Below are 22,321 nucleotides of genomic sequence, written 5' to 3'. Positions count from 1 at the left end.
TAGCCTTCTGTTTTCTACCCTCTAATTTTTCTTTTTATTTTTTGAGACGGAGTCTCACTCTGTCGCCTAGGCTGGAGTGCAGTGGCGCGATCTCCGCTCACTGCAAGCTCCGCCTCCTGGGTTCACGCCATTCTCCTGCCTTAGCCTCTGGAGTAGCTGGGACTACAGGTGCCCGCCACCATGCCTGGCTAATTTTTTGTATTTTTCGTAGACACGGGGTTTCGCCATGTTAGCCAGGATGGTCTCGATCTCCTGACCTCATGATCTGCCCGCCTTGGCCTACCCTCTAATTTTTAAAGTTGTACATGTAAATGAAATGGAAAGCACTTAATTATTGTGAGGGCACAATAAGGTTTTCCTAGCATTATTGATACTTAAATTTAAAATATTAACATGGTTTTGACAGGCCAAATTTCACATTAACACCCAACAGGAAAAATTCAAGGCAGTTAAACTTTAGCATAAATTCTAGAGCTTGGAAATACCTTACAAAGTAGGAAATGAGAAGTTCATTAAAAACTGCATCTTCCCACACCACAGTTTCTTAGAACGCAGCTCAATATGAACATTACCCAAATAAGGGTTTCATACCAAAAATTCCCAGCAAAAAGTATAAATATGTGTCACTTATGAAAATCCATTCAATTATTTATTGAGTCTTGGAATGAAACTTAAAACTCACCATCATTTTAAAACCTAGTTCTGCAAACTTTGTGGCAATGTTTCATTTGGTTGTCAAAACATCAACAAAACAATAAAACGTTATACTCATTAACTAACAAAAGTAACTATGGCTTCATGTTCATCTAGTACCTCAAAGATGTTAAGGTTCTAAAAATCTGTTTAATTTCTCTGACTGAGAAGTCCTGATTTATGCTTTGGATTTTTAATCATTGACTATATATTTATGGAGCATACACCATGTGTCAAACAAAATTTTCCCCTAAAAGGCCCACATATAAACATCTGGCAGGAGAAACTACACAATCCCTGAGTATTATAGTTGGAAGAAAACTTAGAAATCTAAAACCAAGTTGATGGCAGAGTAAAAAGTAGGAAAAAAAAAAAAACTTACAAATCAATACTGTTAGATAAAGAAATGGCAACCCCGAGAGAAGGAAGGTCATTTAACCAGTTAATGGCACAGAACCTAAGGCTAGAACCCTGGACTCTCTGCTGCCTTTTGTTTAAACTAATTCCCCTGCTTAACAGCTATTACACATCTGCATTTCATAAGACCAAATCTAAATACATAGTATGGCATTCAAAAACATTTCAAATTGTACTTTTGAAAAATTCAAAGAAAAATGTTTCACTTAATCCATTCAATGAATACTTATTGAGTGGTTAATGTATAAAGAGTAAGCTATGATAAACAAAAGAAAATAGATTCTTGCCCCAAAGTTTATAATTTAGTAGCAAACAGAGACAAATCGTACCTAATAAGTACTGATTTAGGGTAAAGAAAATTATGGGAACATGTTGGGAGAAGGACTAACTTAGACCTTTGCTGAGGAAATATACTTTATTCCTTTAGATATTTGCCCTCACAGGATTCTCTTCCTGAAGTGGTTTCCTCACTTTTGTACTTGATCAACTCCAACTCCTCACTCATGATGTAAAAATCTCCCTCTCTTAGTAGTCTTCTCAGTCCACTTGCCCGTTCTCACCCCAGAATCCAAAGAACTGTTTCCCTTATATCTGTTCCTACAGCATTTTACATTTGATTTTTCTACAGTATCTATTATGTTGTTTTATAATTTAATGGTGAGTGCCTTTTAATTTGTCATATCTCTATTTCACAAATGAGGAAATTAAGTCTTAGAGAGATGGTGTAACTTGTTCAATGTAATGTGGTTAGAGTCAAAGTCAAAAATTAAACCCAGTTATCTGACTCCAAAGGCTATACTCTTTCCGTTCGATTATGAAGCCTTTCTAATGCCACAAATTTGGGCCTTGTCCCAAAACACTCAGTACTGGGTAAAGGAGTCTTTAACTTTTTTTTTTAGAATTTGTACTTTAAGAGAAGTTTCCATGCTCAATCAATTAAGTCTTTTATCCATCTTTTATAATGTGATTAACAGTTGGATGGCAGAGGGCCTGGGAAAGTGGTCTAAAGCTCTGGTCTCAGAGACACTAACAACTTTGTATACTACTACTCTGGACTCAAAAACAATGTACTTTGGTAATTACACTAAGGAACTGAGATTTGGCAAGCTCAAAGTTCCACCTACTTTCTTTGAGAAGGTGATAGGAAAATACACTTTATAAAATACTTTATTATTTGTTTTGGCAACTGAAAGTAACTGAATCACTCAGCAGGAATGAGGTTTATCAAAACACTAAGTAGTACAGGAAAAATTATACAATAAGATTCCTTTTCTCTGGCCTCCATGGACAGAAGTGAAGAGGGAGTAGTCCATCAGCTCCACAAACATAGATAAAACCACCCATTCCCTGGCCTCCACAATGAAGAGGTACCCCAGAACTTGCTGCACTTCGGCAAATTCTAGAGATTCACAACCTCTGTCTCAAGACCATAAGGGATTTCTTTTTAATCCCTACTTACATCAGTTACCATAAGAAGTCCCTTACTCTAATTCTTTATCCTTCAGACTTTAATTCTAATTCCCATTGACAATAAAGTACCAAAATTCCTCCCTCCAACACCCTGCACTGCCACCCCGCTTCTCCATAGCACCTATAACCACTTGACATATATTTTGGTAATTTAAGTATAATGTAAACTAGAACCTAAGGTTCATGAGGGTAGGCATTTTTATGTCTGATTAAGTGCTGAACCCCTATCACCTGTAATAATGCCTGGCACACAGCAGGTGCTCAACTATTTGTTAAAGAAGCAGGATAAATTGCAAATAAAGATGGAAAAGAGCAAGAGTCACCCAAGGAAAAAGTAAGGCCACCTTTTATAAATTGACAAAAAGAACAGAGGTCATATTTGTGATGCTGAAGCACACAATTAGGAATTAAGAAAAACCTAAGTTAAAATACTGGTTCCGGGCGGGCGCAGTGGCTCACGCCTATAATCCCAGCACTTCGGGAGGCCGAGGTGGGAGGATCACGAGGTCAAGAGATCGAGACCATCCTGGCCAACACAGTGAAACCAAGTCTCTACTAACAATATAAAAATTAGCTGGGCATGGTGGCGCATGCCTGTAGTCCCAGGTACTTGGGAGGGTGAGGCAAGAGAATTGCTTGAACCGGGGAGGCGGAGCTTGCAGTGAGCCGAGATCGTGCCATTGCACTCCAGCCTGGCAACAGAGAAAGACTCTGTCTCAAAAAAAAAAAAAAAAAAAAAAAGATACTGGTTCTACTACTAATAGTAAGAGCTTGTCACACTGAGCCTCAGTTTCCATTGAGGTAATGTTATACTATCGATCTCACAGAGCTACTATATAAATTACTAAGGACTATACATAAAACATTTAACAATACACAAAGAATATTATAAGCACCCAATAGTTATAGCTTTTCAGAAACTAACTTCAAATTCAAAAAAATTTAACAGTTATTAACTGATTTAAGTAATCCAAATTAAAATACTTACACTATCTCTACCTCTTGGCTTATGTCTACAGTGCCTGTATGAGTTAATTTGGTTGTTAGTTAGGAAACACATTACTGAGGAAAAAATAAATAAATTTCCTAATTTCACATTCTAAGTTGTTAATACCTAAATAAAAGCAAAATAGTACTTTGAATAAAAATCCTTTATGTATCACAGAAAGGAATAAAATGTACACTTTTTATCTCATTTTATCATACTAACAATTCTGTAAAATAGATAAAGGATTATTATCCCATTTGAAATAAGATACATATGAATAGCCTGGCATTTGGTAGGTAAGCACTCACAGTTTGTCTCCTCCTTTTACAGAAGTAATGAGCCTAGATCCTTGTAACAAGTCCAGTTACCAACAGGGCAGGTTGGTGGATGCAAGTTCAAGGATGCTTTTACTTTTGAGACAGGGTCTTGCTCTGTTGCCCAGGCTGGAATGTGGTAGTGTGATCCTAGCTCACTGCAGCCTCGAACTCTCGGGCTCAGGTGATCCTCCTACCTCTTCCTCCTGAGTAGCTAGGACCACAAGGGTGTGCCACCACGCCCGGCTCGTTTTTTTTTAAAATTTCTCAGCCAGGCGCAGTGGCTCACACCTGTAATCCCAGTACTTTGGGAGGCCGAGGCAGGTGGATCACGAGATCAGGAGATCAAGACCGTCCTGGCTAACACAGTGAAACCCCGTCTCTACTTAAAATACAAAAAAAAAAAAAAATTAGCCAGGCATGGGGGCGGGCGCCTGTGGTCCCAGGAGGCTACTCGGGAGGCTGAGGCAGAAGAATGGCGTGAACCCAGGAGGCGAAGCTTGCAGTGTGCCAGGATCACACCACTGCACTCCAGCCTGGGTGACAGAGACCCTGTCTCAAAAAATAAAAAATTAAAAAAAAAAATTCTCAGCCACCCAAAGTGCTGGGATTACAGGCATAAGCTGCTGTACCCAGCCTTACCTCTCTTTTAAAAAAGTCAAGTCACTTGAGGTGGCAGACAATTATGTTCACTTATACAGGCTCTTCCATCACACCTAAAAGTTCAATTATGCTTTATTTTCATTATATCTACTCTTTCACTACTTTTATTATTACAGAGATATTAAAGATCACTACAGATTTTTATTGCAAATTAGTCCTGTATACCAAAACTCTATGAACTTTTTGCCTAAAGTCACTGCTCTGTGCTGTAAGTGCTAATTTTATGCTCAATTATGTACCCCAGCATAAAATGCATCTCCATATTGCTAAATAAAGATTCACATTTAGCCAGGAGCAGTGGCTCATGTCTGTTATCCCAAAAACTTGGGAGGCTGAGGTGGGAGGGTCACTTGAGGCCAAGATTTCAAGACCAGCCTGGGCAATACAGTTAGATACCATCTTTAAAATAAGATATTTAAAAATTAGTCAAGTGTGGTGGTGTATGCCTGTAGTGCCAACTACTTGGGAGGCTAAGCCAGAGGACTGCTTGAGCCCAGGGGTTCTAGGCTGCAGTGAACTATGACGGAGGCACGGTGCTCCAGCCTAACTGACAGGGTGAGACCCTGTCTCAAAAAAAAAAAAATTCACATTCATTCTCAATCTCCTCTTAAGCACTGTAGTTAACAGAGTGAAATGGAAAGAACTGGCCATGATAAAACCTCTTTTAAGAGTCCTTCAAAGGCAGTCGGTTCTTGAACAGTGTTTACTTTTTTAAAAACTTCCAACTTTTTTTTTTTTGAGACAGAGTACTATCAGATATTTGTATTGTTTCTAGTTAACTAACATCTGAGAAGTAACAAACAGTGACATGCAGTGGCATGGATTTGCTAATGCGCAATTAGCAGAGGCAAAACCACCTCCCAGTAAGTGACCTACCTAGCCTAATAAGAGGTGTGGGTAATACTAATAATTGAACCTGACATGCTTGAGACAAAATGTGCTAGTGCCTCGTCCAAAGCTTGGTTAACCTTTATTTCTTTGGTTTTCTTGAGATTTTCTTCTTGAAAGAGTATTATTAATGGCTCCACCTCTACCACTTTAATGGAACTCCCCACTGTTCTAAACAGTCCCTCTCAAAAATACCACCCCGTTACTTCTCACTTTCACTGAACCTCTTAAAAACCATCAATACTACAAAATTTCACAACCCAAAGCATTATTTCTTACTTCCACCTGCTGAAGTAAATGAAAATGCTGGCCATTTTCTTATTCTGAAACTCTTATCCTTTTGCATCCATTTCCTACCTCTATCTTTTCTTAGTTCTCATTTAGGTTCCTTTTCTTCTATTTTTAAAATCACATCATCGTCCTTCTTTTCACTGGCTATCTCATTAGCTAACATGGTTACGGCTTTCTATTGTATGCTGATAACACTCTAGCACTATCTTTTCTCTTGAATTCCACATGGGTATTTGTGTTATATTTTCTTTTTCTTCTATTCAGTATCAAAGAGTCTGATATGTGCCAGACACCAGGTATAGTGTTATGGTGAGGAATAAAAGATACTCCTTACCTTTGACAGGCTTACAGTGGTAGAGAAAACAGACTAGTAAACAGGTAATTATAATATAGTGCTTGTTATAATAGAGGTGTGTAAAGGGTGTTATGAGAATACACAGCAGGGCTCTACTATATGTGTCCTATGGTCATCTCAAAACCAATTCCTTGCATCCAAAACTAAACCATTTAATCCCCACGCGTCAGCAGATTCTTCTTCCTAGATTCTCTATCCTGGTTAACAGCCACAGATCCAAAACAACATCAAAAAAAAAAAAGAAAAAGAAAAAGGAAAAAAAGCACAAGAAACCAAACCAAAACAAATCTTGACTCCTCCTTTTCTTACCCTCCCTTGGAATAATGGATTTTAGTTCTAAAACATATCCGAAATCTATTCCTTCTTCACTATCCCTCGTGTCATTGACTTGTATCTTATTCTCTTTCAACCTGGCTATAACAAGTCTTTCATTTTAGACTCTTCCTACTCATTGATTATTTAGCCCCCAAAGTTAATTTCTAAAACTTAGATCTGGTCATATATCCCACCCCTCCCTTTTCCTCAAAACTATTTATTGCTCCTGACTGAAAATACAATAAAATCCAAAATCCTTATATTATTTAGTTCTTCAAAACCTGGAGCCAATTTCCATTCTAGTCTTATCTTCTTCTGTCACACCATACTATATACACAAATATGTCATGCATTTTAATGCTTTCAAGCTTTTCATATGCTGCTTGCTCAGCTGGGAATGTGTTTTTGTTTCCCCAATCAGCCTTTCTCCACCAACAACAACCTAGTAATACAATCAAGTATTCAACCTCCCTCTTTCCCTTCTGCAGTGTTCATTATTTTCTTCTAGGGCTCCTCAGGCTTTTTGTTTTTTAGTTCTATCACAGAATTATAGCATTTACCACACAGTAAAATAATATCAACGCTTTTTTTCTCTTTTTTTTTTTTTTTTTTTTTTTGAGACAGAGTCGTGCCTTGTCACCCAGGCTGGATCCAGTGGTATGATCTTGGCTCACTGCAACCTCTGCCTCCAGAGTTCAAGAGATTCTCCTGCCTCAGCCTCCTGAATAGCTGGGATTACAGGCATGTACCACCACGCCCAGCTAATTTTTGTTTTTGTTTTGTTATTGTTGTTGTTTTTGAGATGGAGTTTCGCTCTTGTTGCCCAGGTTGGAGTGCAATGGCATGATCTCAGCTCACTGTAACCTCCACCTCCTGGGTTCAAGCTATTTTCTTGCCTCAGGCTCCCAAGTAGCCAGGATTACAGGTGCCCGCCACCACGCCTGGCTAATTTTTATATTTTTAGCACAGACGGGGTTTTGCCATGTTGGCCAGGCTGGTCTCGAACTCCTGACCTCAGGTAATCCACCTGCCTCGGCCTCCCAAAGTGCTGGGATTACAGGTGTGAGCCACCGCAGCCTGCAGTAATTTTGGTATTTTTAGTAGAGACGAGGTTTCACCATGTTGACCAAGCTGATCTCAAACTCCTGACCTCAAATGATCCACCTGCCTCAGCCTCCCCAAGTGCTGGGATTACAGGCGTGAGCCACTGCACCTAGCCCAACGCTTCTTTTCTACTCCACTATATTGATCAATCCATTCATTCCAGAAGCAATTACTGAGTATAAACCACCATGTCAAATGCTGGGAGCATAGTGGGCACAAATAGTCCCCCGAACTACTTGTGGACAGGCGTCTTATGTTTTACTCATATTAATTTCATATCCTTACTTACCAGCAGTGTTCAATAAATTTGGTTGGTTGAATATACTTCACAGCTGTTTAACTAGTAGGGTCTAAGTAATACAAGGAAAACAAACAACAAATATGCTACTTTACATGCATGCATTGGGGATGTGGACATGGATGAAGACTAAAATGAACAGACTTAAAAAAAAACTAACCTCGGCCGGGCGCGGTGGCTCACGCTTGTAATCCCAGCACTTTGGGAGGCCGAGGCGGGCAGATCACGAGGTCAGGAGATCGAGACCATGGTGAAACCCCGTCTCTACTAAAAATACAAAAAAATTAGCCGGGCGTGGTGGCGGGCGCCTGTAGTCCCAGCTACTCGGAGAGGCTGAGGCAGGAGAATGGCGTGAACCCGGGAGGCGGAGCTTGCAGTGAGCCGAGATTGCGCCACTGCACTCCAGCCTGGGCGACAGAGCGAGACTCTGCCTCAAAAAAAAAAAAAACTAACCTTGAGTGTACCTGACTGACTCTTTATCAAATCCCCAACCGTCATGACCAAAAAACAGTTAACACAATCACAAAAAATATACCTTGGGTTCCCTTTGGACCAAACACTAACCACTTCCCTCCCAATCTCCATTATTTTTCTTGCTCAACCAGTGAAGAAATGGGTACAGCTTTAGGGAATCTTAAGCAAGATGACTAAATCATCTTGCTAAATCAAAAGAGAAAACACTACTTATTACTTCTTGAGTGTCAATTATATGCCCAACATGGTGCGAACAAGTTTTACTTGCATTATTACTAATCTTCACACCTTGCCAGATGGGTATTAACTTCATATGACAGACAAACTAAGGCTTGGGCAGGCTGAGTAACTCGCTTAAGTTCACAGAGAAAATTGTGGAACTTGATCCAAATCCAAGTATCTAGGTGTCTCTGTCCTTTTCTGGATTGCATCTCTCTCCCTCTTGATGTCCCTATCTCCATCCTCTCCCCATTCCAATCCATCCTCTATGCTGCTCCCAGTTGTACCCTTCTAAGACACCAATCTGGTGAGTTTACTCTCTGTTTAGAAAAAGAACAAGACAGGATGCAGCAAAAGAATCAAGTCTGAAAGATGCTGTAGCAGGATAATTCCTGTGGGTTTGTAGCTCTTTAAAATTAAACAAGCAGGGTAAAAAGAAGCTATAAAAAATCACATTGCATTAGTCTCAGTTTGTGTGTGTGTGTGTGTGTGTGTGTGTGTGTGTGTGTGTGTGTTTTCCTGGCTCTGAACTTTGTTTCGCTGCACTGGTTTTCACATGAATTTCACACAGCCTATCCCTGGAAAGGGTGGGACAAATCAAACAAAACTCAATGGAACACCATCCCTTCTTTACAAAAATAAATTCCTTTCCACCACTACTAACCGCTAAACAATAGATGTCTTTGTTTTCATTCTGACTCTGAATTTTGAGGCTATTTCTTTGAATTATTTTAGTGAGCTAAGAGAATCGTAATAATTTAAGCTTTCTGATTAATTTCAGTTTAGGTTAAAAAACCAAAACCAAAAGAATCAAAACAATCATCTTGGGCCTACTTGCACTTAAAGGCAAGAAAAACTAGCTTATCTAAAACTCACGCTTAGGCAAATTTAAGCCTACCATAACTGTGACAATTTACTTCTTTAAACTATTAAATCACTTTTAGTTCAATTCTACATTAACTAGAAAAGATATCGGAATTAAATACAGGAAATTGTAAAACAAAATAAAACTTTAAAAAATCTTTTTTATAAGTTGTAATCATTTTGCATTGTGGTTAATAACACAAACATTACCATCTTAGCTACGGAAGTGTACAATTCTGTGTCATTAAACACATTTACATTGTCATGCAACCACACCATCATCTATCCTTGGAACATTTCCTTTCTTAACTCTGTGCCCATTAACACTAACTCCCTATTCTCTTCCTCCTCCAAAAACCACTATTCTACTTTCCGTCTCTAAGAAATTGACTACTCTAGGTGCATCATATAAGCAGTGGAATTACATAATATTTATCATTTTATAACTGGTTTATTTCATTCAGTATAATGTCTTCAAGGTTTATTCATATTGTAGCATGTGTCAGAATTTCCCTCTCTAAGGCTGAATAATATTTCAATGTATGTATACCACATTTACCCTTCAATAAAAGTAAGTTTCAAAATAATTATAACTATATAGGATCTTTAAAGGGGGGAATATCAGGTGTTTTCCATTACAGTTCCATGAGGTACACATAAGTAGCTCCATATTTAAAAATGGAGTTTCTGAGGATAAGCTACTTAATCACTTTCTCAGAGACTTGGGATATCCATGTCTTTCTCACCCCAAAGTTCATACTCTCCCCACTATATCTTGATACTTCACACTTCTAATGAAAGGTACAAGAGGTAACAAGTAGGGATGAAATGTGCATAAAACTATTCATTTAACTCTGTCAATTGTGAGTGTGATAATGCTGACACCTGAAAAAAATCTTGCCAATGGTTTTCTCATGTTCCCGTGGATATTTCAGGAAACATACTTTAATTTTTTCCAGAACTCTACATATGCTGGCTTAATGCCATTTCAACACAATATCTGTGAAACTAAATATTTAAATTGTTATTTGGATTCCATGTCCACAATAGAAACTATCCCTGGGAACACAGGGAAAGTTAGCTTAATGTTAATGTACTACTCATTCACGAGATCAGATTATATTCCTGACCTTGATAGTACAGATTTTAAAAACTGTTCAGATTTCTACAGTATAATTTACATTAACATTTAATAAATGTAAAAATAAGAGTATTTTTAAGCAATGCGGGGTTAGCCAAAGACTTTTCCTCTTTTTAGGAAATTAGTCAATATAGTTCCTTCTCATCTACAATAAAGAAAATGAATCTATTCCACTTAGAATATGCGTCTGTTTACATTCAGATCTAAAATGTATTATTCACTTCTCTTTAATCTACATGAATTTAAAACTAAGCAGGCAAATCATTCAACAGATGATCAAAGTCTAAGATAAATGCAGTAATATAATTTGTCTTGTCTATGACCTGTTTGGTTTTCAGGGGAATGCATGTAGGCAAACCACGAATGTTTGGCAGAAGATACGTGTTTTCTGTACCTTCCAGCATGCTCTCTTATTATCCTTCATGATAGTTAAAATATATTCCCAAAGCTGGTCCAAAGGCAGTAAATTATCTCGATTGTTCAGTTACAGAACTCCTTGTTCTACTCTTTTCCCCCTTCTCACTACTGCACTTTACTAGTCTTAAAAAATAAAATATATTCCCAAAGAAGGATTCTGCATATCATTTCCTTAACTGATGAAAGATCATCCTAAGAAAATGGAAAACAAAATTATAAACCATAGGTTGTTGGTTAGTCACCAAAATGTATAAATAAGGGGAAAAAGGGAGAAAGTTTTAAAACAGTCAAATTGCTGTTGAAGTTTGACTTAGTAGCATTATGTTAAAGTTACCACAGAAACTCATTTGCTAATGTACCTTCAGAAATGCCAGATTTAGGTACAGAGAAAAATTTATTTCCACAAAGACTTACAGAACCCAAGGAGTAGTAGTTTATAACACAAATGCTGATGCAACCTTAACAGGAAAGACATAACAACTATGCATTAATTCTTGGAGAGGTACACAATTAAGAAGATATATTTCTCATACTTTACAACCAAGATAATACATACTATTTAATATCGGGCAGGACTTGAAAGTAGGTTTAGGGCTTTATTTTACTGTATAGTGATCAGAAAAAGGGATTTAGGGGGAAAAGTCTGATAGAAAACAATTTTCAAAAAATTCTCACTGAGTACCTCAGAATATTATGGTTGATTTGGAAAGAGGAGGGAAACTTCCAGGCCACATTCTATAAACTAATGTGTTCAAGACTTGCAAACTTCCATATTTGGTCAGTCTTTGCACATGAAGAGAAACAAGGCTGTTAGGGTCAAAGTGAATGGTTACAATGTAAGCTTAAATGTCTATCCAATATTGTTACAAGGTTTCTAAAGAATAATGAGCTCAGGATCAACACAAAACTGAGAGGGGGGAGGGTGGTAGCGACGACTGGGTAACCGGTTTATGCTTAAAAAAAAAAAAAAAAAAAGCAACAGCTATGATGTTCATATGGTGTTTTTTCAGGCATGCCCCGGGGCATCAAGTCCTGAGCCTTGAATTTTTTTTCACTGGGATCTAACTATGTAAACTCAGTAAAACAAGGCAACTACATACAAAGCACTAAAATATCATGCCAAATTCTGCTTTACGTACCTTAGTTAAATTAGCACTTCTTAAATATTTGAGTTCTGTCTCCAAGAAAGATTATTTAACAAACTATAGGAACGATCCCTGAAGTATAGTTTTGCTAAGAAAGATTATTCAGGCCGGGTGCGGTGGCTCTCTCCTGTAATCCCAGCATTTTGGGAGGCCGAGGCAGATGGATTACCTGAGGTCAGGAGTTCGAGACCAGCCTGGCCAACATAGTGAAAACCCGTCTCTACTAAAAATTAAAAAAAAATCATCTGGGTGTGGTGGTGTGCGCCTGTAGTCCCAGCTACTCGGGAAGCTGAGGCAGGAGAATCTCTTAAACCTGGAAAGCGGAGGTTGCAGTGAGCCGAGATCGTTCCACTGCACTCCAGCCTGGGAGGATGCAGTGAGCTGAGATCGCACCACCACACTCTAGCCTGGGCGACAGAGTGAGACTCCGTTTCAAAAAAAAAAACAAAGAAAGAAAGAAACAAAAGATTATTTAAGAGTGTTGTCACGTTGGGAGGCCAGGATGGGAGGATTGCTTGAAGCCAGGTGTTTGATTAACAGCCTGGGCCACATGGTGAAACCCAGTCTCTACAAACAATAGCAAAATTCACTGGGTGTGGTGGCGTGTGCCTGCAGTCCTAGCTACCTGGGAAGCTGAAGCAGGAGGATCACTGGTGCCCAGAAGTTCAAGGTTGAGGTTAGCTACGACAGCACTACTGCACTCCAGCCTGGGAAAGAGAACAAGACCCTATCTCTTAAAAAAAAAAAGTGTGTTGTATTCATTTATTCCACATGCTTGAGAAGTCTAATGATATTTGATTATACTGAAATTACAAAGATAACATTATGGGCAGCCTATGTCAGAACCTTAGCAAACCAGTGTTTTTACAAAGATACTCACCTGTAGCACCAATTTAAACTGTTTTCTGAAACCTGTATTCAAAGATTCCTTGTTAAAACTACTGGGAAATAAAGAGACCTCCAAAGGATGCTTTCCTTTCGCTGGAAATACACTGAATAAAAAACAAAAACTTTTCTTTTTTTTTTTTTTTGAGACGGAGTCTCACTCTGTCGCCCAGGCTGGAGTGCAGTGGCGCGATCTCCGCTCACTGCAAGCTCCGCCTCCCGGGTTCACGCCATTCTCCTGCCTCAGCCTCCCGAGGAGCTGGGACTACAGGCACCCACCACCACGCCCGGCTAATTTTTTGTATTTTTAGTAGAGACGGGGTTTCACCGTGTCAGCCAGGATGGTCTCGATCTGCTGACCTCGTAATCCGCCTGCCTCGGCCTCCCAAAGTGCTGGGATTACAGGCGTGAGCCACCGCACCCGGCCAACAAAGACTTCTTTAAAAGAAGCTGGGCTACAAAGTTCAGTTAATAAATTGTGTGGAAAACCATGCCCCTCATGTAGATAAAGTGCATAATACAGTTCTCTCAATATATAGCAGAAAAGGTAGGAAACAAGTGTCTCTGTTCCCACTACATTACTACAACACTTATAAACTGCAAACAAAATACTATGCCAAAAATGCCAAAGTGCACATAGCTGATAGGTTAGCTTTCCAAACAAATATATACCCATTAATGTCAATGCGTTAACTGTAAACTGAATCATAACACTCAAACAATTAAAAGAAAGTGTGGCCGGGCGCGGTAGTTCACACCTGTAATCCCTACACTTTGGGAGGCTGAGGCAGGTGGATCACCTGAGGTCAGGAATTCAAGACCAGCCTGGCTAACATGATGAAACCCTGTCTCTACTAAAAATACAAAAAATTAGCTGGGCGTGGTGGCACACGCCTGTAATCCCAGGCTGACTCAGCAGAATCAGTTCCTTGAACCCAGGAGGCAGAGGTTGCAGTGAGCCAAGATCGCTCCAGCCTGGGCAACAAGAGCAAAACTCCATTTCAAGAAAAAAAAAAAAAAAAAAAGAAAGTGCACCACAACATGACTATACCTCAGATCTTTTGTTGTTTTTTTATTTTTTATTTTTTGATGGGAACTGGCTGTGTCACCTAGGCTGGAGTGCAGTGGCACCCATCATAGCTTACTGCAGTCTTGAACTTCTCAACTCAAGTGGTCCTCCCACCTAAGACTCCCAAAGTGTTGGGATTACAAGCATGAATCACCTCACGCCGCTAATATTTCAACTTTAATTATGAATCTGAGTTAGTATCTTGAATTAAAGTTACATGTGAATTTTAAATGTTACCAATACATACAAATCAATCACGGATTGAAATTTTATTAATACAAAGTAAAGTCTACACAGGAAGATTTATAAAGACTTATCTTCCCTATTTTTTTTTTTTTTTTTGAGACGGAGTCTCACTCTGTTGCTCAGGCTGGAGTGCAATGGCACAATATCGGCCCACTGCAACCTCTGCCTCCCGGGTTCAAGCGATTCTCCTGCCTCAGCCTACCGATTAGCTGGGACTACAGGCGCCTGCCACCACGGCCGTCTAATTTTTGTATTTTTAATAGAGACGGGGTTTCACCATATTGGACAGGCTGGTCTCGAACTCCTGATCTTGTGATCCGCCTGCCTCAACCCCCTAAAATGCTGGATTATAGGCGTGAGCCACCGCACCCGGCCCCTATTTTCAGTTTTTATAAGTAGGCTCTAGTTAAGTCTTCAACACATATTAAATAGCACCTTATACAAACTTGAACTAAGGCAACAGGTCCTTCGTTTAAAAAAAAGTTGGATGAGCCCTCCTTGGTACCTAAGCTTTTTTTCCCAACTACTTTTCAAACATCAGTTTAATGTTACAAACACAATTCCATTCACCTTCCATTGTTTTTTTTTTTTTTTTTTTTTTGCTTCCGAAACAAAAACAGCTGGAAACTCACTGTGTACTTACTACTCCAGGCACACGTTTGTAAATACATATGAATGTAAATATAAAAGGAATTGTGAAACCCTGTCCCTAACAGGTTTTTTTTCCCCTGATAAAAAGTCCACGAAAGTCAAAAGACCTCAAATTCAAGTTGGAACGTGATTTAAAACTAACGGAGCACTAGTAGCGGGAACACTAGCAGCATGATCACTTAACACGGTCTCCTAGGACATTTGTTTCCAAAAAAGAATTCTCGAGTAACCAAAGGCATGCAGATGCGTGAAACGCAGGAGCAGATGATAAACAGTCTGGATGCAGAAGAGTAGAGACCAAAGTACTACCAGGCAATGGACAGCGAACTCCTGGAAGTCTTGAGGTTATCCTTTGGCTCAACACGTAAAACCCTAAGGGTGCGGATAATCAAAAGACACAGCGATGAGGTACTGGGGCAGCTGCTTCAAGGAGATGAGAAGACTGGGATGCCAAGGACGCTTTAATTGCAGCCAGGGAAATGAGACTGAAAGACCAACCTGAGATGGCAAAGCGACAGTGAAAACTAGCAAGTCTTTGAAATTTAGGCGCAGCCCAGGCCAGCCTGAGGCCCAAGCTAGCTTAAGTCACAGATACAGGCCTAGTGGGCAATGGGGAGAAACTGAGGCGGGGGGGAGCGGCTGGATTCCCAAATAGGACCAAGCCTAAAACATTAAAGTTAAGACACAAACCAGCTTTGCTGGGGGACCAGAGGGAGGGCCAAATACGCAAGACTCAGAAGAACGGCACCCACCCAGACAGGGGGAACCGGTTTGGGCAGGGGCTCCCAGAGCGGCCCAGCCTGCGCATGCGCCCTCTCCCCTCCGTCGCAGCTCCCCCCTCCCCCCAATCACGGCTCCCCTCAGAACTCGGCCCGTCGAGGGAGCTGAGAGTAGCTCCACTGTTCCGACCCCGCGGGATGAGAAGACAGCTTGGCTCCCCGCAGGGGCCGTCGGAAAATACCCCTGGGGTTGGTAGGTAGGAGGGTGGGAGGAGGAGGAGGGGAAACGCGGCCCTACCCGACCCGCCGTCTCCTCCTCCGCCGCCCGCCGCTCGCCGTCCCGGAGGCTCCGCCGCCTGGGCCTCCCAAGCCGCCCTGTCCCCGCCCCCCACCCCCTTACTCACGTGAGAGCGACTTCTTCCGCCCTCCGCCCCGCCCCCTGCCCTGTCTCATAGGTCCGCGACCATGACGAGCGACCCTATTGGCCCAATACAGGGAAACGAGGCGGAGCTTCCTCTTCTCCGAGCCCCACCTGGGCTTTCAGCCCGCCTCAGGACTGCGCGCCTGCGCAAAGTGCACTGGCTGTGAGCTGCACCTGGACTGTCTTGTGTATCTGGAGTTGGACAGGCAACTACGTGACTGCAGCCGGGACTGGGGACGATGGAAGCGGACTGGGTAGTACCTGTTGAGCCTAACAAAGGGTACAACCCCAGAGTACTAGTGCTTGAGCAAGGAATCCCCCTGCTCACCTTTCATGTGCAAGTCCTGTTTGAAAATCAGTTACTTCACAGTGTAATAAAATTCACTTGGCATTTACTGAGGGCGCACGGTGTGTCAGGGATTGTGATGGGTCTTTATGTGGCTATCTCATTTCAGCTTCACCACAAACCCGTGAGAATGGTACGATTTTTCTCCTTTTATAAAGTAATTTAGCTTTAGTTACAGAATCCAGTCTAGAAGTCAAAACTTCCGACTGCCAAGTCCTAAAACCACTGGTACAACACAGCTGCCTAAAGGCATTTAAGGCACACAAGAGGACACAAATGGACAACGTTATATCAGATTGTGACTCAAAGATGAGATTTTTATTTAAAAATCATTCAAAGGTGAAACACAGCAACAGCAATATAATGAAGTTTAAAGTCCCTGTCCTCAATGAATGTACAATGCAGTTGGGAACAAAAACAATGATTAATAAAGTGCTAGTTAAGTCTTATTTTTAAAGAGACCCTATCTTGTCCAGGCTGCAGTGCAGTGGCTATTCACAGACGATCATATCACACTCCACCCTCGAACTCCTGGGCTCAAGCTATCCTACCACCTCAGCCTCCTGAGTAGCTGGGACTGTATGTAGGCATACACCACTGCACCTGGCTCACAAGACTTGATAATTTATAAAATAATTCTACAGCCTCTTCCTTGCTCTTCCCCTTTCTTTATTCCAACTGACATATGCTCTTTTCCCAGTGAATGAGTCATCTACAGTGTTTTCTGGTGGATAATGCATCCCGATCAACCAGAGAAAAAACAGTAAGAAAAAGCCGTGTTCTGTTGGCAATCCCTCTGTGATTTGTCTAATACAATAGATGTGGCTGTACCCCTGCAGAAAAATAGTTTCGCTTCCTTTCTCCTTATACAGTTACAAAATATCCCTTTCAAGATATTCAAAGAATAAAGTATTAAGGAGAAAGTAAAATCCCCTGAATGTCCAACAAAACCACTTTTAACGTTTTGGTGCCCATATTTTCATGTATTTCTTGATTCATGTACACCCCAAATATTTATGTAAATCTTAACATACATTTTTAAATAAAATCATACACACAGTCAGTACAACATGCTTTGGAGAATAGAGACAAGCTAAAACAACAACAACAACAAAAAAGAAAACATTGCATTAAAAAAATTTTTTTACTAAAAAAGGCCAAGTGTGTTGGCTCATGCCTGTAATTTTAACACTTTGGGAGGCTGAGGTGGGAGGATGGCTTGAGCCTAGGAGTTCAAGACCAGCCTGGGCAACATAGTAAGACCCTCTCTCTTATGTTTTAATGAAAAACAAAAAAAAACATGGCATTCCCAGGGCCAATGTTAATACTTTAGAGTATATCCTTCTGTGTGTGTGTATTTTTTTTTTCAAAATGAGGTCACTTTAGTCATCTCCTTTTTCAATTAAAAATATCTACCTTATTTCAGTACATTTTCTTCTCACCTAATTCCTAGATCACATTCACATTTTCTGTCAACCTAAAGTTATTTTTACAGTTGGCTTTCTTAACTCAGTAATATTACAGGAAAATTTCTCCTCATATAATACCTAACTACAATCAAATATTCTGTTGACCAAATTATATTTTTCTACAACCAGTATTCCCAAATTATCCAATTCAGGACCATACATTCCATCTGGTTACATCCCTTGACTTTTTAATTATGGCACTTAAAAAAAATTAAAAGATTCTTGTTCACGGTAGAAATCAGGCCACTTGAAATGCAAAACGTTTTTATCTGAGTGGTTGCTTCCTCATGAAGTCATTGAGCTTGTTCCTCCAAGCCTTGTATTTCTTGAACAAGAAAGTTATATTTGAAGACTCAGTGGATTCAAGTCAAACATATCAGACTAGTACACCTCACAAGTGACAGGTTATACTTCATGTTTCATTATATTACATACAACGTTATGAATCTAACATGTTAGATGTTATGTTAGATACATAACATTGTATCTACAATAGCTACAACATTTATTGTATCTTACAGAGTTATGCTAATATTGACCACTGGATTAGTGATGACATACATGTTGTTTTTATCATCTAATCCATTTTAAAAATAGACTATAGTCTGTTTCAATGCCTACCAATGTTATATATTGATATCCCATTCACAGAAAATGAATTTTGGTTTCCAAATATGCTCAACTTTTTTTCAGTAAGTGACTTTGTACCCAAGAAAATGTGGTTACAGTATATGAATGGAATGTGGGGCTGGTGTGAAATAAAGCAATGTAGTAGGCTGGAGCCAAAATAGGAAGGTCCTTGAATGCTAAAATAAGGAAACTGAAGTTCACTCTATAGACACATGGGTGCCCTTGGATATTTTAAAGGACAGTGACAATATTAGATTTGGGTTTTTTTTAAAGATCACTCTAGTAAAACTAGAGCAGGGAAAAGAGGAGGTTGATAGAACAGTTTGGAGGCTGCCTAAGATGAGGAAGGCTTGAGCTAAGGAAGCAGGGGAAAAAAAGGAGGAACAGGGTTCTACGGGTATTTTACAAAGAAATATATTCAAATTTGCTTGTTCTTTCTTCTCATTCAAATCTGTTTTTGAACCCCTCTATGTAAATTTTTCATTTCAGTTACTGTTATCTTTCAGATCTAGAATTTCATTTCAGCTCCTTTTTTCTCTTAGAGTCTTGCTCTGTCACCCAGGCTGGAGTGCAGTGGTGCAATCTCAGTGCACTGCAACCTCCACTCCTGGGTTCAAGTGATTCTCCTGCCTCACCCTCCCGAGTAGCTGGGAACACAGGCGTGCCACCACGCCCAGCTAGTTCTTGTATTTTTAGTACAGATGGGGTTTCACCATGTTGGCCAGGCTGGTCTCGAACTCCTGACCTCATGATCCACCAGCCTTGGCCTCCCAAAGTGCCGGGATTACAGGCATGAGCCATCGCACCTGGCCTCAGCTCCTTTTTATAATTTCTCTTTAATGATAGTCTAATTTTATTCATACATTGTTTTCCTGACTTTGTTCATGTCTTCCTTTAGTCCTTTTTCTGTTTTTTTTTTTGGAGATAGAGTCTCACTCTGTCACCCAGGCTGGAGAGCAGTGGCAGGAATTCAGCTCACTGCAACCTCCACCTCCCAGGTTCAAGCAATTCTCCTGCCTCAGCCTCCCGAAAAGCTGAGATTATAGGCATATGCCACCATGCCCAGCTAATTTTTGTATTTAGTAGAGACAGGGTTTCACCATGTTGGCCAGGCTGGTCTTGAACTCCTGACCTCAGGTGATCCGCCCGCCTTGGCCTCCCAAAGTGCTGGGATTACAGGCGTGAGCCACCCAGTGCCCAGCCCCGTTAGTTCTTCGAACGACTTCAAAATAGTTGTTTTAAAGCCTTTGTCTATTAAGTCAGACATCTATCTTGGCTTCTGTGGGAATAGTTTGAGTTGATTTATTTTGTTCTTCTGAATAGACCATACTTTCCTGTTTATTTGTATGTCTTGTGATTTTTTAAAAAATTTTATTTTTCAACTAGAGATGGGGTCTCACAATGATGCCCAGTAACAACCAATTAAGTGGGACTACAACCACATGCCACCACATTTGGCTTCACTTTAAATCCTTATGATTTGTTGTTGTTGAAAATTGAACATCTGAATCTCATAATGAGGTGAATCTGAAAATAAGATTCTCCTTCTGTCCCCATGTTTGCTGGGCTTTTGTAATTGTCTCTGTGCTGGGGATCAGGATCAGCCTCGGGTGGAAGCTTAAGGTTTTCTCAGGGCTTTTCTTAGCCTGTGTCTTTCCCTGGTTATATGCTTTCTAATTTCCCCTGCCTAAGTGATTGCTTTTGTATATCCTAATCCTTCAATATCTGACTCATAAATGGGGTAAAAGGAAGGCAAACAAACAAAACAGGTGCTATTCCTTTAAAAGCCTTGGAAAGAGGTTCAGCTGGTGGGGGGTCAAAACAGTGGCAACCTGCCTCTGCACCTGCACTTCAGTCATCAGCAACCAGAGTGTCGACAGCCAGTATTTGGAGGACAAAGTTCGTATTGCCCACCCAGCCTCCAGCAAGTCGCACCAGGAATGTGGATACAGCTGCGTGCTACAGGGTTAAGTAACACTGCATGAGTAGCTGCTATCACACTAAAGCTGACAGAGACTGAAATTAACCTCTATTTACCAGCCAAGCTTTCCCTTGGAAGATGGAAGCATTCGAATAGACTCCAGAGTTCCAACATAGTTACTTCAGAAAGTTGCTGCTGGTAGAACTGTTGTCTAGGTGGAGAGGTGGATTCCTTGTGACTCCTACTCCATCTGAAGAATAGGAAGAAAAAAGAATGAAGAAAAGTGAACAGCAAATAAAGCCTAAGGGACCCTGTGGGATACCATCAGTAGGACAAACATCATGAATTGTGGGAGTTCCAAAGGAGAAGAAAGGGCAGAAATAATATTGCAAGATATCATGGTCAAAACTCTCCAAACTTTACGAACAACATGATGTACAAATCCAAGAAGCATATCAGACTCCTGATGGGAAATACTAAGAAACCACCAAATATATTATAATTAAGCTGTGAAAAGCCAAAAAAAAAAAAAAAGAGAATCCTGAAAGCAGCCAGAGATGAGCAACTTGTCCCATACAAAGGATTGCAGTAAGATTATCAGCCAATAAAGAATCCTCAGAGGCTCGAAAGAAAGAAAAAAAACTGTCATGGAAAAATCTATATCTGGCAAAATTGTTCTTCAAAAATGAGGGTGAAGTTAAGACATTCCCTGATAAAGACAAGCCAAGGGAGTTTGTTACCACCAGCATTCCTGTCCTTCAAGAAATGCTAAAGAGAAACCGACATTTTGAAATGCAAGTACACTCAACAGTAACTCAAAGCCATACAGAGAAACAAAGATCTCTAGTAGGTCAAATACACTGGCATCTATAAAAGTAAGTATTGTAATTATGATTTCTAACTCCACTTTTTATTTTCTCTGATTTAAAAGTCAAATGCATAAAAAATATTTATGTTGGCTGGGCGTGGTGGCTCATGTCTGTAATCCCAGCACTTTGGGAGGCCGAGGTGGGTGGATCACCTGAAGTCAGGAGTTTGAGACCAGCCTGACCAATATTGGTGAAACTCCATCTCTACTAAGAATACAAACAAATTAGCTGGGCGTGGTGGTGGGTGCCTGTAATCCCAGCTACTCGGGAGGCTGAGGCAGGAGAATCGCTTGAACCCAGGAGGCAGAGGTTGCAGTGAGCTGAGATTGCACCATTGCACTCCAGCCTGGGTGACAGAGCGAGACTGTCTCAAAAAAAAAAAAAAAATCATGTTATTGGATATACAATGTATAAAATGTTATCTGTGACATCAGTAACAGAAAGGAAAGGGCAGAGCTTTACATTAGCAGAGTTTTTGTATGCTATTGAAGTTAATTGGTATCAATTCAAATTAGATTGTTATAACTTTTGGATGTTGAGTGTAATACCTATGGTAACCACCAATAAAATATCTATAGAATATACACAAAAGGAAATAAGAGGGGAATCAAACGTTTCATGATAAAAAAATCAACTAACACAAAAAAGCAGTAATGGCGGAAATGAGGATTTAAAAAGCATATAAAACACAAATAGAGAAGTGACAGATATAAATCCCACCTTATCAATAATTACTTTAAATCTAAATGGTTTAAACTTTCCAATCTAAAGACAGAAAGGAGTCAAGGTAAAATAGTTCATCAACCAGAGAGAGAGATGAAGTGACCAGTACCATGCACTCACCTGAGAGACTCTGAAGAGAAGAAAAGAAAGGTGTCAAGTGTGGTGTTGCACACCTGTAGTCCCAGCTACTTTGAGAGGCTGAGGCGAGAAGACCACTTGAGCTCAGGAGTTCCAGGCTTCAGTGAGCTATGATCGTGCCACTACAATCCAGCCTGGGCAACAGAGTGAGACCCTGTCTCTAAAAATATATTTAATT

General features: G+C 40.3%; 1 protein-coding gene and 1 long non-coding RNA gene across 3 annotated transcripts in view; one reads left to right on the top strand and one right to left on the bottom strand.

Annotated features, from left to right (window-relative positions):
• RABGAP1 (RAB GTPase activating protein 1) overlaps positions 1–22,321 on the bottom strand; it is a 164,945-nt gene that overhangs the window by 139,774 nt on the left and 2,850 nt on the right. The window contains exon 2 of one of the 2 annotated variants that reach the window (XM_032165079.2): positions 20,530–20,663. The gene's annotated coding sequence lies outside the window, so the exon portion shown is untranslated. Of the gene's footprint in view, positions 1–15,924; positions 16,003–20,529; positions 20,664–22,321 lie in introns of those variants that run through there. The other variant, XM_032165078.2, reaches the window with a different exon arrangement.
• On the top strand, positions 15,797–16,442 carry LOC131384379 (uncharacterized). Its single transcript, XR_009215180.1, has 2 exons — positions 15,797–15,879; positions 16,082–16,442. It is a non-coding gene; the product is annotated as an uncharacterized LOC131384379 (long non-coding RNA).

Source organism: Hylobates moloch, unplaced genomic scaffold (assembly GCF_009828535.3).
Source record: "Hylobates moloch isolate HMO894 unplaced genomic scaffold, HMol_V3 SCAFFOLD_10, whole genome shotgun sequence".
Taxonomy (NCBI): Eukaryota; Metazoa; Chordata; class Mammalia; order Primates; family Hylobatidae; genus Hylobates; species Hylobates moloch.
Note: the sequence above shows the minus strand (reverse complement) of the source record. Positions and strands in the feature narration are given on the sequence as shown.